Source organism: Aricia agestis, chromosome 5 (assembly GCF_905147365.1).
Source record: "Aricia agestis chromosome 5, ilAriAges1.1, whole genome shotgun sequence".
Lineage (NCBI taxonomy): Eukaryota > Metazoa > Arthropoda > Insecta > Lepidoptera > Lycaenidae > Aricia > Aricia agestis.
In genome coordinates this window covers 7,026,748-7,045,265 of record NC_056410.1, presented here as the reverse complement: position 1 = coordinate 7,045,265, position 18,518 = coordinate 7,026,748, and the positions used below count along the sequence as shown (strand labels likewise).

Below are 18,518 nucleotides of genomic sequence, written 5' to 3'. Positions count from 1 at the left end.
AAAAATGGAAGCAGTTCCTAGAATGTCTGTAATATGAAATATTTGTACGTATTTTAATTTAGGTTGCATTTGTTTGCACCATGTTCACTTTTTGATTTGGTAACAAAAAAGTTATTAGAAAATTAGGTCACTTGATTGTTTATGTACTTACGATTTTAGACTAGTTTTGCGTAATTATAGGAACAGGCCCTCAGAATAAATATTATGTTTGAATTTTGAATGCATATATTTTTTGCGACAGTGTTTTCTTTAATCGGGAAGCAAAAAATCGACACGTGTTTTGTCGTCTCGCGTCAATATGACATTGAAATAAATAATATAATACTTAAAATTTAGACATATTTTATTATGTTTACATAATATTTATGTGCTATCAAAGAAGTCAAGTGATCACAGAGCTTACATTGAATTGACTTGCCGACCAAATGACGTAGGTCCGTCAACTGCCTAGGAATCAATTTCCTCGATGGTACAAAGATAATATAATATGCATAAAACATTGACACAAATTAAATTAAGTAAATAAAGTTATTTTTAATATCAAAACTTTTAAGACTTGACCTGTTGAATGACATTGACATTTATTTTTAGTTTTTAGGGTTCCTTTACTCGAAAGTAAAGTGAGATTATTTTCCTGTTAAATTTTTGTCCACCTGTTTGTATTTCAAGGCAGATTATATCACATGGAAATCAAAATTGATAGGGTAAGTCTCACCAATGAAATAAAATTATATCATTTTTTTATATCTAATAATAGTCTTTTACTTCCTAATAATAATGGCACGAAACCCTCCGTGTGCAGGTCCAGCTCAAACTTGGTCGTTGTTAAGACCTTATATCATTATTATCATATTATTTAAATTTACACGTGTTTCAATATTAAAAAAAAAACAATATAACAAACATAACAACAGCTTTAGCTATGCGTGCCATAATAATTTATTATAGACCTACTCATTTATTTTTTTAAGAAGCACATAATATTAAGAAAAATTACGAAGAATTTCACCTGAAATGTTAGTCTGCTCTTCAGGTGAAGAGGTCATACTTGCTTTTAGGCTTATCGAATAAAAGACAGACTATAAACTATATAGGCTGTTACAAGTGTTAGAGCAGGACAGCCTACGCTCGTGTTTTCCCGCCATACTCCATGAGAAATTACATGTATTAGCTATAGATTTGCGTAAGAGCTAGAACAATGTCTACAAACGTTCACTTGCCTTCGCCGTCCTTCGGGCTTTTTTTGACTACCGGTGAAGGTTATCGAATTATTTATCGATGTCCATTTCCTTTGACTGAAGATGATTTTCATTGTATTGTACTAATTAGCTGCAACAAGCTGTTTAGCACGTGTTTATAGAAAATAATATGACTTCTATACGGAAAAAGTTACGGTTTAGGGTTGATTCCGACCGCAACGCGACGCGTAAACGCATTTCGAAATTTATATGGATTTGACAGATTCGCAAGACTTCTCGCGCAATTGAAATCTGTCAAATCCATACAAAATGCCGCGCCGCGCCTTGCATCGCTTCGTCGCGTTGCGGTCTGAATCAACCCTTAGGCGACTAAAACAATCTGTATTGACTGCAGTTTTTGAGTGCACATTAACACATCTTAGCTAACTTTAGTAAGTAATTGATACGTGCTTCAAGTTATTTGAGACTAGCTGTTGCCCGCGACTTCGTCCGCGTTAGTATAGTAGATCACGTCCCAAGTATTATAGACGAGCGGTGCCGAAGCTCGCTACATATAAATCAAACGACACTCGAAATCTGTAAAGATAACGAAGATAAAAGCTCATAGCAAGAAAAGGAGTGGAGATAGATACAAAGTGTAAAGGAAAAATTTGTAGGAAATTTTAAGAGCTTTCATTGCGCACTTTTTTTCTCTACAACGCACCGTTTTAGCGATATGGTCAAAAAACTAAAAATAACGAAACTTGAGCCCCTCCCCCCCACCCTAGGCATTATCGTAATAATATATAGCCTATGTGTTGACCCGACCTCTAAATAATATCCGTGCAAAATTTGAAGTAAATCCATTCAGTACTTTCTGAGTTTATCCCGGACATACATACAGACAAACAGACAAACAGACAAAAATTCTAAAAACTATATTTTTGGCTTCTATATCGATTGTAGATCACGTCGCAAGTATTATTTTTCAAAAATTTTCAATGTACAGAATTGACTTTCCTACGATTTTATTATATGTATAGATGACTTACTTTATTCCTAAAAAGGAGAAATAAGACGCAATACAAACGCCACGATACCATTTCGTTATAAGTGACAGATCTATGGTGAGGGGGGGGGGGGGGGGGGGTTTGTGGGGGCCCGGACAGACATTTCCAGCCACATTATTACATACTAATTTATGGCCGTATAAAATGACCCTTTTTGAGTAAAGAAGTACTGTCAGCACTTATACCTACACCAACTGCAGACTGACTTGCTGATCCCATGCCGCTACAAACGAACCTTTGACTAATCAATATTTAATAACATCTTATTAAGTTGGAGATATTATACTGTAATTTCTACTGAAACGCCTATTTTCAACGTTCTTTAATATTCAGTTGTGTTTACAAAGTTAGATACATTCACTTTGTATATCAGCTTAACATAATCTAATTAAAAGTTAGAACCTTCCTTTGCGATATTGTAATAATTACTATCGATAGGCATAATTTCCATTACAAGTGAGTGCGCCGTCGGAATCCATATTGCAATCGGCTTCGACTTGGCGGTGAATGTGAATCGATATTCGATTGCATCTCCATTAAAATTATCATCGAATCGATTCCATCATAAATGTACTTACTCAAAGAATCGAAATATTAGTAGGTAATTATCGAAAGTTTTCAATTATGTTGAAAGACAGATCAAAGCGTGAATTACGATGAGTTTATGGTTTATGTATGTCATAACTGCAGGGTTACAGGTTTTCCCGCTGTTAAAATTATTTTGCAATCCTTCAAGGTTTTTGTTTTCCCGCTTTATTTTAACGTGTCAATCTAGAAACAGCTGATTAAAATATTCCTCTAACCTCCGTATTCAGAGACATTTAATTATGATTAACCCTCAATTTAATAAAGAGTTTGACAGATAATGTATGAGGCTTAAATGTGAAATTTTTAAATTAATTACATATTATAAGCTGAATACTCTGAGTACGGCAGTAAGAAACATTGTAGCTGTGTTATTTTAAGCGAATGCTCTTTGGAATCCACTTCTCTATGTCATCCAAATAGCAAAAGATTTTTTAGGTCTGTATATTATAATTTTACTAGATGATGCCCGCAACTCCGTTGCGCCAAAATTCGTTTATCGCGCGAGAACCGTACATTTTTCCAGGATAATAATTATCCTATGTCCTTTCCTGAGACTCAAAGTATCTCCATGCCAAATTTGAGCAAAATCAGTTGAGCGTTTCGGGCGTGAAGAGGTAGGACAGGCAAACAGACAGACACACTTTCGCATTTATAATATTCGTTTGGATGGGTTTAACGTCAAGAATTATGGCAACTTCATTTCTTCAAGGATCAACACTGCTTTAACCTGCATTCTATGTAGCGATAATCTAATATCACATGATAGAGTTATTATTTCTCTCCTGTATCGTCTAACTAGTACTTAGCGCTGGATCTTGAAATATGGCAGATATGTGCGATGCAGTGTGTTTCCGTGTTGCGTGCGATAATTTATAAGAAGTGAAGTAATGAGTGTGCCACGCGGTTAGATCACTTCCAATAACACGCTTTTTGTGAGCTCATTCACAAAGTAAATATAAGAGTCAAATATTTTGATGCTTCCAACGAATTTCTTATAATAAAAAAAACTTCTTTTCTTTTTCCTCATTTCTCCTAATTGCCATGCCTAATGATTTTATAACAACAACAATTACATTTTTCTGCAATTTAAGCAATATGCTAACAATCAAACTAACCGACTTCTAATACCAATGCATAACAAAAAACTTGAGAGGTGTCAAGGGACACCCGAATGGAACGAAGTTATTTCTTATGTTCAAAAAACCTGTTATACATATTATTATATACACTAAAAAAAATATTAAAAAAACGCCATCTATTGACGCTCAGGAATACTAACAACACGTCACCTTTTATTTTCAAAAAACGCCATTTAGTTGACGTACAGGAATACTATCAACGCCCTCTGCCACCTACCATGCAGGTACTATTAAAAAAGTGTCGAGGTCATATATCGTTCTGTCTAGTCTCCGAAAGCGCGATAAGGAACTGCGTTCCAAAATACACTCATACTCAATTACTTCAGCTAAAGAACTCGAAGTTTCTTTAGTTATCTTCAGGCTGTGTGTACATAGATCATACCACTTCGTGTACATAAACACCAAATTAACGTAATGAACATAATATAGTTGCATTGCTCGTAATTATTTTCATTACAGATATTTCGTAAACGGTTCATTTCGGCCCAAGGTCGCCTTTGTGTCCGCTGCCTATTGTTGCCGTAGATGTAACTCCAGATATCGTGAACCTGACTTTGAGCATGGACAGTTATTGCTTTACCTATATTTACTTCATTAAGATTATACGATTACATTTTATATTTCTTAATTTCATTCCTTTCTTTTCTGTTTAATATTTTTTTATCTGTGAGACGTATTCGGGGAACTATGGGTCTACCAGATTGCTTGTGTGGTGGTGGTGTTTGCAGGTTCTTGCATGCGAGTGTACGCATAGGCAGTGTGGGAGGAGGAAGGTGCTGTACGCATGCATGCCTATGCGTGCACTCACTCATTTACTTAAAGGTGGAAGTTTATTTCGCGGAATATTGCTAAAAATAATAACAAACTAAATTTTAAACTGATGGCAATTTTTGCCAGCAGATTTTCAAAAAATATCTTTGATCATTGGACAAATTTTTATATTTGCATGTATAACACACATAATCAGCCACTACAATAAAAAAAAGGATCAAAATGTTTTATTCCAATTACCCCGGTATTGCTAGAGTCAATTTATTTTCTCAGTTTTTGCCATCAGATTTTGGTAGACCTATAATAATATTGTATTTTTTAAATTAATTTGATATTAATAAATTAATTTCTAAAATTAAAATTCTAATTTAAAATCGCCAATACGATAATATAATTAGGGGTATACTAGATGACGCCCGCAACTCCGTTGCGCCAAAATTCGTTTGTCATGCGGGAACAAATCATTTCTCCGGGATAAAAAGTCCTTTGTCCTTTCCTGGGACTCAAAATATCGCCAATCTCCATACGCAGTTTCAGCAAAATGGTCTCATCGGTTTGGGCGTAAAGAGGTAACAGAAAGACTCACTTTCGCATTTATAATATTAGTCTGGAAGTATGGATTGTATTTCAGCAATCCGCGTTAGCACATGGAGCGGTTTCGTACAGTTTCTTAATTTCCCTCTTCTTTTTCCTCCTAGACTTTTATTTATATTAAGGAATTGTGCTTAATAGCTCAATAATTATTTCAAACAAAAATTATACTACATTCAAAATAATATTAAGTGAACTTCTTTATTATTACGAACGTAATAACGACTGCACTGTCCCACATACATCTTGCAATATGGCCGACTTAACATTGTAATAATATATAATTAAAATCAATTTAATACTTTTATGTCATATTATAAGATTTTTTGTGGTCATAAACTTCTATGAATAAGTGTAAGGAAAAACTGCTGTTAGTTAATACAATAGTTGTTTTGAACCAGTTCTACAACTCAAAATTATCACAATTTAATAAATACAATAATAACAACCTGTTCAGATATTTTTAATACTAGTACTATAATTTGAATTATGTTATAAATTCCATTTTTTTGTCTTTTTTATTGCAAATTTAAAGAAGTTAATGGGCTTTTCGCCTATATCCCTTTTTATCTCTATTGTGGACATTTTACCAAGTAATTATTAATAAGTTGTTTTTAAATAATTGAATGTTAGTCTGCGCACTTTTATAGACTTTTTTTTTTACTTTTTAAATTTTATCCTTTGTTATTTTACTTTTTATCTCATTTTAGTCTATGATCTATGACAGTATTATTAAACTCTGTAATATCGATTAGTACAGTATTGAAAACAACAGAATGCGAAGATGTCTATTACCTTTTTTACGCCTAAACCGCTTAACTAATTTTGATTAAATTTATCATCTAGATACTTAAAGCCTAAAAGATAGTAAAGTACCTTCCTAATCATGGATTTTTCAAATTACAAAAGAAACACTCAACACTCGTATTTCGTAGTAGACTTGTTCTTGAATATTACAAAACCACAAGAAATATTTTTGTATAAAGCGACATAGCTATTAAAATATGCATCGTATAGTTTGTTTTAAGAATGTCTAATTTTTGTCGATATATGTAGAGCGGAAATATTATGAAACTGCTACGTAACATAATGTAATTAAAACTTACTTTTATGTCATGCCAAACTCAAGTATTTTTACTTTTAAAATAGTCGTAAATTATAAAAAACGTATTTAGTTTTCACACCTTTCACGTCTTTTATTATTTGCAATCTTTATTGTTTGGAGAGGACTGAAATAGAATGTAATGAGATGAAAGCAACAAAATTGGTTGATAACTTTTTCAGGGTCCACATAGTAAATAGTAAATAGTCGGAGAAACTAAAACATTAAAATTTTTGCTAACAAAAAAAAAGTTTGTGATTCTGATATTAACACAAAAGTAGAATAAAAATAATTCCGCTTCTTAATATAAATACAATATGTTATTACTAAAATGTACTGTTTTGCACTATCCATAAAAAAGCTAAAGTGTGTCTGTTAGTAACTCTTCACGCAAAATTTTCATTTTTACCAATTTTTAGTCTTGGGCCAAAAAGATAGGACAGTTTTCATCGAGGAAAAATGTATGGTCTAAGCGCAAATAAAAAGACGGGCAATCTTTTTTCATTAATATTTCCTGAGAGCTGACGTAGCAGGTAGGGGTAGGACAGCCTTGACTGCGGGAAATGCGTGAGTGTTGCAATGTCGCGTATGTGGAGCAAAACGGACCTACGTCCGAGCTGGCGCGAGCCACGAGAGGTAGCGGCGATATGGAATGTTTACGTTATTATTTACATCACAATATAATATGTTTCATTAATTGACTAAGGGTCAATTCAGACCGCAACGCGATGCCTACCTGTAGATGCATTTCTAAATTAATTGTATTGAATTGACAGAAAAATTTGCCCATATAGCTATGAACAAATTATAGTGTATGCTTGAACTAATCTATGTACAAATTTTGGAAGCTTAAATCACTCTCCTCTGTTGGCAAAATTAGAATCCCTGTTTTTGTAGAGGTCTTTTTGATTAATTATTCTGTGTTATAAAAGTTGACCAATCGTGTTATGCTATGGGTAATTCAAAGATAAAGACATGATGAACACTGACAGTGAACTTTAATTTCTTAGCTTTAGTCATTGTTAAGAAAAATCGATATCGCTGGAGCCAAATTTTCAAGGCGTTACCTTAATATATTATTATAGTCACTAGAGAAATATATTAAGTAACCCTTTTCCTGATAATATATACATTATACACATTTTACATACTAGGTGCTAAAAACTTAAGGTCTAAAGGTTACAACAATAAAAAATATCGTAATTAATAATTATTAGTTGCGCTAAAACTGACGTATTCTACAACAATTGACATAATTCTACATCACTTCTCAACACACAAATTTTCTAATGCAATACGAAAATAATCGCTTTCGTCTATGCCTTAAATCAGCACAGTTGGCTAATATGCAAGTGTAATATAAGATTACTGTAATTATGTGAGATGCAATCATGGTATTGAAGTAGGTATGAAATTTCGGTTCAGATTATAAAACTGTAATCTCCGGGGTCCGGGGCTGTTATTAGATGATCGTGAAAGATATACGTAGTGGGTGTCAACGATTAGGTAGTAGATACAAATACATAATTTTAACGATCCCTGAATAATTAGGTTCGTAGTAGGTCTTACGTAGACTTTCTGGCAATTTGAAAAAAAAATTATTCAGCTACATTTCATTTAAATAAGTTTCAACTCTTTGCCCAGGTTGATATTTATAATTTTTTCTAGGTATGTTATACAGGGTGCAATTAAACATTCCGGCCCGATATTTTGATCCTTGTTAAAAATAAAAATACACGTATTTTTTCTTTTCTAATCACTCAGTTCTGAAATGTACTACCAACTGCCGCGAAGTGACCGTTCTGCAACGATTTTAAGAGGGATAAAAATATTATATGTTATTGTAAAAAAAATAACACCCTTTTTTGGTTAAATGGACTCTCCTAATGATACCTAAGCCCTAAAAAAATTTGGCTGGTAGGTTTAATATTAATAATTGCACCCTGTATTCCGTAAGGCCCTTCTTCACGTTGGGAAGTAAATGCGCAATCGAACTCGTTCATGGGCAATTTTAGATGAATATACTCCTTTATATTTCGAAAATCATGGGAAATGTAGAGATACCACAGTAGGATTTTGAATATGTGAATGTTTAAATAAAGTGAGGCTGAAATAATAACAACAATAAAAATCTTGTTTCTTTACCCGAGAGCAACCTTGATATACCATTTGGAGTAATAATCGTTAATCTGATATCGGTTATTATAAACCGCTACTTTATTAAACCAATAAATTTTTATTTTTGCCTTGTCTTATTATAGATGTATCGATATTTCAAGAATACTATTAGAATAGATTTGTGCAATCGTTAATTTTGAAATACATACTTACCATCTAAAATCTGAATAATCTTATATCTTTAAACGAGCAATTCTTGTATATATACTTATATATAATTGGAATCTCGGAATCGGCTCCAACGATTTTCATGAAATTTAGTATATAGGGGGTTTCGGGGGCGATAAATCGAGTACTCTGGTGTGTCGTCCCAAGGTTTTTGGGCCCAAAGGGACCAATGACCAGATATGAATTTTTAACATTTTTTCATCTGGCGATTGGTCCCAAGTAATTATTTTTTATGACTTTTGGGTTTATGTCCTTACGGCTAGCAAAAAAGTTGTAGATTTGAATAAAAAACAAAATAATAACTTTGTATGAAAACATATTTTATTAGTTATTACACACTGAATGAATATAAGTATGACATTTAAAGAAAAATAATTCAATGGACATGCATAATAAATTAAAATCTCTTATGACATAAATAATAAAAAAGTACCTATTTTCTAGATAATCTAAATATTATTATTGTATACTTATTTCAGTTTAAAATTTATCTAGATCGATTTATCCATGAGTACTCGATAAATCGATCTAGTTAGGAATCATTTTTAGAAACTGTCATTTTATTCGTGTTTTATCGAATACCGAGCAAAGCTCGGTCAAATAGCTAGTATTAATAAAACAAAGCTAAATACATCGGTACAGGAATTTTGTACTACCACATCTGGCCTCGGTTCATATTTTAACCTTTTGAAAAAAAAACATATTTAGAATATTATTCTATTAATATGCATTTGATCTTATGAACTGGACATTATTCAAATGCTTTATTAAACGTCTGCCACAAAACATATTATTTCATAATTGATTTACTATTTTGGAAAGGTTATTAAAAAAAGTCACAATGATGACATCGGTGCAGTCGGACCTCCTACACAACCTCCTTTCTGCCGACCTTGCTCGTTGGGAGTTGCAACACTTCAGCACTTACCGCTTCTTTGGTCTTTACTCTACATACTGAACTCATAATGTAGAGTCAGAAAAAAAGTATTCTAAAGTACTAGTATTAAATATATATTAATTATGTATACCAATAGATGATGCCCGCAACACCGTTGAGCCAAAATTAGAATATCGCGCGGGAACCGTACATTTTTCCTGGATAAAAAAGTATCCTATGTCTCCATACCGATTTTCAGCAAAATCGGTTCAGCGGTTTGGGTGTGAAGAGGTAACAGACGGACACATTTTTGCATTTACAATATTAGGTATAGATTAGTAATTAGTATAGATTAAAAATAAAACCATTAAAGCTAATAATATATACCTAGTGTGAAAAAACTTTAATTATATAAGTATTAAGTACTAAACCAAGAGATATAATTTTGTGGCTAAACCATATGGTTTAGCCACAAAATTATATCTCTTAAAGTAATAAAAAAAAATCTAGGGAATCCGGACTAATTGATTATTATTTTAACTTAGAAAATAAGTTTTAATTTAGTATGTAATTTTTTAAACCTACTTAATACTATAAAAGGTTGTGAAAAACGAATGACTTATTCCTTATAGGAGTTACAGTGTAATAAACACGATAAATGGCTAATACTATGATATACACAATGATACCTTAAAACCATATCCTTAAAACTAGCGAATGAGCCCATCAAAATGAACAACTTTTTCTATGAGAACAATGTTGAGCACTCAACTGCTGGTTATAAGGATAACGGTGTTCAACCGAACAACCTGTATTAATACAATAAGGACAGATAAAGAAATAATTTTCCAACAACACAGACGGCCTGGCAGCGTGATTAATATTTTTGCTGACACTACAAAACTTAAAAGCTCAGGCGCCGCTAGTAACTTGCCTTCGGGTTTTTTGTATTGCTCTAGTTAGCTCAGGTTTTTGGTGCAGAATTCATTCTCAAAATAGTATTACTTCCAGTAAACTAAGTTCAAGCTGTGTAGGTTTAAGGTTACTGACTTTTTCGGAAAAAGGTGAATCCTTATACTGAGTTATAGTTCATACATCATTCTTAAAAGTTGAAATAATATAACAATATAAATTTTTCAATAACATTTTTAATTAACAAAATTATAAAATCTTATTAAACATACTGTTGAGTGTTGACATAAATTTTAATGTGCTATTTACAGTTTCGTTGCAAAAAGTTCCTTACACTCCATTTCTCGGCGGTGTAATTTGAGCCTAAGGCTGCGTTTTCACCAGATTGCGAGGAATGTGTTTTTGAGAATCAATAGAATCGCTTCATTGACGTAACTTCGCTCAGCGCGGCGATGCTATTGGAAACACGATCCTCGCCTCGCAACACATCTCTTGTGGAAACGCAGCCCTAGGGTTGATTCAGACCGCAACGCGACGCGTAGACGCATTTCTAAATTGGTATGGATTTGACAGATTCGCAAGACGTCTCACGCAATTGAAATCTGTCAAATCCATACAAATTTAGAAATCGCGTCTACGCGTCGCGTTGCAGTCTGAATCAACGCTTACAGTGTTTCACACGACCTGGGGCCGTAGCCAAAGACTCTTTCTTTAAAAATGATGACGTTATTCGTTATCAAAATATATGGGATTTGACATTAGTCTTCGAAAGCGAAATGTCATTTAGCGATGACTTATGTCAAACCGCATACATTTTGATAACGAATTTTGTCATCGTTTTAACGAAAGATACTTTATGTAAGGGGGCTGCACTTATTAATTATAATTGGATATTATTATTATATTAAAAATATAGAATTCAGGTACAGTATGTAGAGTACACCACGAAATATGCAATTTTTTTTTTATGAAATAAGGGGGCAAACGAGTAAACGGGTTACCTGATGGAAAGCAACTTCCGTCGCCCATGGACACTCGCAACATCAGAAGAGCCGCAAGTGCATTGCCGGCCTTTTAAGAGGGAATAGGGTAATAGGGGAGGGTAGGGAAGGGAAGGGAATAGTTGAGGGTAGGGAAGGGAATAGGGTAGGGGTTAGGGGATTGGGCCTCCGGTAAACTCACTCACTCGGCGAAACACAGCGCAAGCGCTGTTTCACGCCGGTTTTCTGTGAGAACGTGGTATTTATCCGGTCGAGCCGGCCCATTCGTGCCTAAGCATGGCTCTCCCACGTATAAATTATTATTGAGACATATGAACGGATTCGGTGCCCTTTTCGTGCACAAAATCGCGGAAAACATCTAGATTAGTATTAAGTAATCAGTATATTTTGAAATTGTAGGTTTATGTAGTATTTGTCGCTAAGCTTTCATAAAGCTCTGAAGTTCGCTCGCCTTTCGCCGCCTGGACGAGATCAAAGCTATTACGTTAACGCTACTCTAATTAACGGTACACTCAGTTAAATAAGATGCACTTAAGTAAATGGTTAACATGATAATATAATTATAATAAATAAAATATTCCCTATTTCGAGCTGGAATTTATTCATCTAAACGATATAATAATATGTAATTAATATATGTTTAAAAAAAGTTAAGATCTCACTTGCAAAGGAACACAATATCAAACATAGGTAATTAGGTAGATAATCTATGTTTGATTTTGTGTTTCTTCTGTAAGTTCCCATCATAGTTGTAAAAAAAAATATAAATAGTACCAATATCCACTCTGTGCTAAAGTTGGTACAACTAATATATATTCTGTGGCTAAAGTCAGTAATCTAATAATATATCAACACAACTGTACAATATTATAGAGATGTTGGAGCCGCAGCGCAGCGCTTTAACCAAAAAAATCTTTAAAAAAAATCCTCTATACTTATTATACTGACTATACTTTCGTTTAATGTTAGGTGTAACGTAATTATGTGCACTAATTTGTGTGATGTACTAATGAGGTTTTAATTGAGAGAGGCTGTAGCGAGAATATTTTGCCACCTTCTTACACTTAGCCTCAAATTAAAATCACCATCATCATCAGCCCAACACGTCTCAATTACTACGACTGGGATTGAAAAATTTAGTTTTTACCACCTGAACCTGTGCATTAATAATAATTAAAGTTTATAATTCGTAATAACATTTAAATATTTGGTCGCACTTTTAAGGGTGGGTTCCATCAACTTACTTTAACTGTAACTTTAACTATAACTGTAACTTTAACTACAATGCAAAATTATATTTGGTTAAAGTCAATACTGAAAAAAAGGAACTAACGCTGTCTTTATACAAAAACGCCATTTTTGACAGTTCTCTTTTACCAGTAGCGCCCCCGCCAACGTTCATTTAAAGCCTTGTCGGACCAGCTGTCATCTGTCAAATTCTGTGGTCAAAGTTTAGGTTAAAGTTAGTCTTAACTATAATCATAACTTTGACCATAACTGTAACTATAACCACGCCTCTGGTGCAACCTACCCTAAATAATCATCATACTATAAAACAAACTTAAATGTAACAGAATTACACTTGAATACACAGTGTGGTCAACCATTAGAATTAGTTTTGCAATGCACTATAAGCACATGGCTGGTCTTATTATTTTCGCATCGCAGGCATTTACTTGCACAACTTAAAATAAAAAGACAAGCTATCGTGGTGTGTCTATTTGTTGTGGCAATGTGTGGCTAGTGGCCACTAGTCACCTTTCACGACTACATTTCGTGTGGAAAGGTATCAGTGCGAATGTAATTAAAATCTAATTTATTTTATTGTTCTCATTTGCATATTACTAACAAAAGGTAAAATTGGCCAATTCGAAGAACTTTTTAGGCGGTGATGTAGCGACTAGGGGGTTGGGACCTAAAACTGTTTGTCGTGGAAAATCCTTTTCAAGGCAGGTTCGAGTATTGCTATAAGAATTATACTTCATGAGTATAATTATATATTATGTCTCACTGTCTGTCTGTTTGTTACTTCTTCATGATTTAACCGCTGAACTGATTTTCCTGATATTTGGTATGGGAAAAACATAAGACATTTTATCCCAGAAAAATGTACGGTTATCGCAGGATTAACAAATAGCGGTCGTCATCTAGCGCTAAAATATTATTACCTCCATTAAAATACACTTACTTGTTTCGCATTTCTTGTAGTAAAACCTACGAAAGAAAATTTTTCTAATACTTTACCCTAACCAAGTTAATAAATAAGTTGGCTGGTTCGGTAACGCAACAGGTTTGCGTCGGCTCAATTGACTTACATCACGGTGTTTAATTGACAGCTAAGTACGATGCTACCGTTAAATAATAAATAATTTGCCAGGAATGCGAAATGAAAGGGAATAATAAACGAGGTAGCAGTAGGAAACTAGTGCTTGCATTATTTAGCACTTGGTCAAAATAGATTTTCACTTGGAAGGTCGAAGTCATATTCGAAGCCGAGCTTCCTTTGATACTCTTTGAAACCGAACATTTAAAGTTTTGGGGTAGAAAAGGGGCTAAATTATTAGATACTAGTAATCGCCCAATGGTCGAAATTCGGCCTTAGTTTCAACGACATTTGGACTACTACTTACCTACTTATATATTTTGTAAAAAGAATAATATTGACTTTATCATATTTTTTTCAACTCTTGACTCAGCTTATCTCAGACTGGCCGTGTAAGCATTGTCTAATAGTATCTTAGATTCAATAAAAAACTTTAATCCATTTTTTGTTTTTGTCAACTTGTTGTTAACAGACTTCAACCATAATTAAAAGAGTATAATTCGTATGTATAGGCTTGTCACTCAAAAATCTGTCATCTTTCCTAGTGTGTGTGTTGAAGTGTGTGTATTGTTTTAATTGTTAAAAAAATGTATGATAAAAGCATAATTTCAAATTAATATAAGCTCGATGCACTCCTTCACCATATAAACTATAACTGTGCAAAATTTCATTCACCTACGTTTCCCCAGTTTTCGTCAAAAGGGATACAAAGTTTTTCTCTCGAGTATTAATATATTATAAGTTTCGGGGGCGATAAATCGATCTAGCTAGGAATCATTTTTAGAAAATGTTATTTTATTCGTGTTTTATCGAATACCGAGCAAAACTCGGTCAAACAGCTAGTTATTATTATTTGACTAGACTTTGTAATAGAGTATAGACCTCTGGCGGTGAATGGCTTAACTAAATTTATTACACCTTTCGCATAGAAAAGTAGGCTTCCTGCGTGCACATACAGATGGCAGTTTAACGTCGTTGCTGAATAAATAAACAAAACAATAAAATTTGTTACTTAAACAATGTGATAAAAAATAATATATTACGGAAATTAAATATACTTTCCTAAACGCCTGATTTTAATTTCTTTTAGGAGTCATTGTTTTTTTAAATCGTCAGTCGACGTAAACTTCGTCTATTATTTTCATGATTCATACAAAACATTTCCAAAATAGTAGCTACATGCTTATTAATTACTACATACTTAACTCTTTTATTTTTATTATATTTAATTAAAAGTTAACTATTATTAATTTCTAAGAATCTGTCATAATATTATATCTTCAGAGCATACTAAATATTACTTAGATATTCCTGAATTTCAAAAAGCTTATTGATTTCTTACAAAAACTTCGTAAGAGTCGCGACGTACCTATCTAAAACAAACTAACGAATTCTTCCTTCATGATTCCAATAATTACAATAATTACAGTTACATGCGGCCGTGACGTCACTGGTGGTATTTTTTGCCCGTGCTTGTAACACATGCGTGGGACCACCATAGCCACAATAAGACAATGCGGCTTTGTTTACTAACATTTACATAATAAATGTCTTCATACACGCCGATATCGACAGATGTGTTTCTTTGAGAACAATGTTTTACCCGATTGCAGATGATGGTATTTTTTTTTATTTTACTACTAGCTCAGTAACTGCTGCCTTTGAAGGCTCTACAGCACCAAAAGTAGGGGGATAACGTGATAATAATTGTAGCCTATATTATGTTGACGTCGCTCTTAGTAACATTCATGCAAAATTTTAAGTAAGTAAATCCATGCATTACTTTTTGAGATTAGCCCGGACATACAGAGTACAGACAAACATACAAAAAATCTAAAAACTCTATTTTTGGCTTTGATATCGATTGTAGACGCCCCAAGTATTCTTTTGGAACGAAGTTCCTTATCGCACGTTGCGAAAGGGGGTTAGACGGAAAAATTTGTAACGACACTTTTTGACAGATACTTATTTAGTACCTGCAAAATAGATCAGATGCCATTGATGTGGCGGGAAATTGAAAATTCTACCGTTCCTCTATGGCGGGTTTTCTTTATAACTTTGTTCCATCCGGGTGTCCCTACTCCCTTGACACCTCTTAGGTTTTAAAAAAATATTCAATGTACAGTTCGGTCTGTCCTACGATTTTATTATAATAATTAATAATATGTTTAGATAGATAGATAGTGTCTTCTTTGGCTCCCCTTAGAGCCCGACCAATATTAGAGCGAGAGTAGAGCTAGACTCTAGAGTTCTAGACTCTTGAGGGTATTGTTAGAATTAGTCTTAGTCGTGAGGTCAAAGCAACAAAAAAAGTTGAAACTGTTAAAGTGCCTTCCACTATTTGTGATTACTTACATCCATTCCATCCATAGATATGGAAGTTAACTATAATACGGTCTTCACTATAAATGCAACGCCTAAGATTTGTAAAGAGCAAGTCATTTGCAGCAAATTGTTTCATAATCAGCACCTTATATTTTCAATTTATTATTACTATCGTTGCTCTACTCAATACTATTTACGTGGTAGAGCCATGTTTTGGCACTAATGGGCCGGCTCGACCGGAGAAATACCACGGGCTCACAGAAAACCGACGTGAAACAGCGCTTGCGCTGTGTTTCACCGAGTGAGTGAGTTTACCGGAGGCCCAATTCCCTTCCCTACCCTTCCCTACCCTTCCCTACCCTTCCCTACCCTTCCCTACCCTTCCCTATTCCTTTTCTTACATCCCCTGCCCTGTAATCCTATTCCTACTCAAAAGGCCGGCAACGCACCTGCAGCTCTTCAACGCTAGTGCTACAAAATGTATGCGATTTGACATAAGTCACCGCTTTGCTAGCGAATACTAATGTCAAATCCATACATTTTGTAGCGTTAGCGTTTTGCCACTTGTCTACGGGGGCTGATGTTGCGTGTGTCCATGGGCGACGGATGTTGCTTTCCATCATGTGACCCGTTTGCTCGTTTGCCCCCTTATTTCATAAAAAAAAAATACTATAATCATTTTTTATTATCTCAATAGTTTGGGCGATTAAACTTAATTGAACAAAATGATAACCAATTAGACAGAAATAAGAACAAAAATTGCTGAGCCGCGTCAGCGTTTGTCAAAATTAATCTAATTTGATCCTTTAATGCTTAAACGCATACCGATTGGAACAAGGCGATTATTGTCGGTAAATGGTAGTTCGTGCGATAATTGTTCCGTTGTTGGCAATTATCAGGCTGTATCAATAACGCAATGGCATTTAATTGGGCATTACTGTCAATATTGGCGCGTTGCGTACTATATTGATATGATCTAATTATGATGCGGTTAGAATACCTCGTATGCTGGATGCTTGCGGTATAAGCATAGGTGATAATATGTGCTAACTGCTACGTATTGAATTAAGGCCCTGTATTCCCAAAAACGGACGATTTTCAAGATTTAAAAGTGACAGTAGACACAAAACTATAGTAATTTAAATTCTGAAAAAAATATATGTGTTAGTTAAGGATCTAGCACAGTGGAATTTATATTCCATTACACAATATCATGAACTTCACTCGATAGAAAAAAATCCCAAACTTACCTCTTCTTTTAACGAATTTTCCATACTTAACTAACACAAATATTTTTTTCAGAATTTAAATTACTATATTTTTGTGTCTACTGTCACTTTTAAATCTTGAAAATCCCTGTATTCCCAAAAAGTTTTTGGGAATACAGGGCCTTAAGTCTTGTAACGCGAATTCTGAGGCTTTTTGGCAGGAGTTCAGGAGTTTATCTATTCAAAATTCCTTTTTTTTGGCTAATGTCAAAAAGTTACCCAATAAACAACACTGATGAATAGATAAACTCTTTTCAGGAAACTTCAGCATCTGTACTGTGTACTTCAATCCTAAATCAGTTTCATTTTCGTAACTAGCTTCAGTGTTCGAGAAAGTGTTTCAAATATCATAACTTGTTGACGAATCTGAGTACGAGTATGTTAAACCTGGTATTTCTGCAACAAATGTACAGATTTGGTCTGGAGAGGCCATTTTGTTTGCTAACACAGGTGGGAGATGATATTATGTAAACAATAATTAAATTTATTTATATTTGTGCAGAAACGATTTTTCTGAATTAGGAACTGTGTACTAAAATTGGTTGGCTGGTAGAAACCGCTTAAAGCGGTAAGGCCACCATTTTGCACACTTTTTAAAATTGTATTGTTATTGTTCTGTTTCTGTGTGTTGTTTTGTTTCACTTGTTTTGTGTTATTCATTTTGTATGTTTATGTACAAATAAAGGATTTTTGAATAAATAAATTCTGAATTCAATAGCTTTGTAGTTACATGCGTTTTACTATTGCTATGCATGCTATTGAGTTTTCAGTTGAAAATCCAACATACGAGTGTCGATCTATCATAATGGTCTGCTCCAAACCGAACCTTACGCCTTATTAATTTTAGTCAGCCCAAAACTTATTCGGTAACAAGGTCGTTATTGTTTAGATTAACTAACCGACAGACTGTCGTGTTACTAAATAGTTAATACAGCAATGATTAACGTGCATACATTTTCGAGATTAATTATTATTATGCATGATTAAAAGTTAATAATTTTAATGATCAAATAATATTTAAACCATA

General features: G+C 33.8%; 1 protein-coding gene across 1 annotated transcript in view; it reads left to right on the top strand.

The window, feature by feature from the left end:
- LOC121726979 (angiotensin-converting enzyme) overlaps positions 1-18,518 on the top strand; it is a 123,076-nt gene that overhangs the window by 56,826 nt on the left and 47,732 nt on the right. The gene's annotated exons all lie outside the window — the stretch shown is intronic.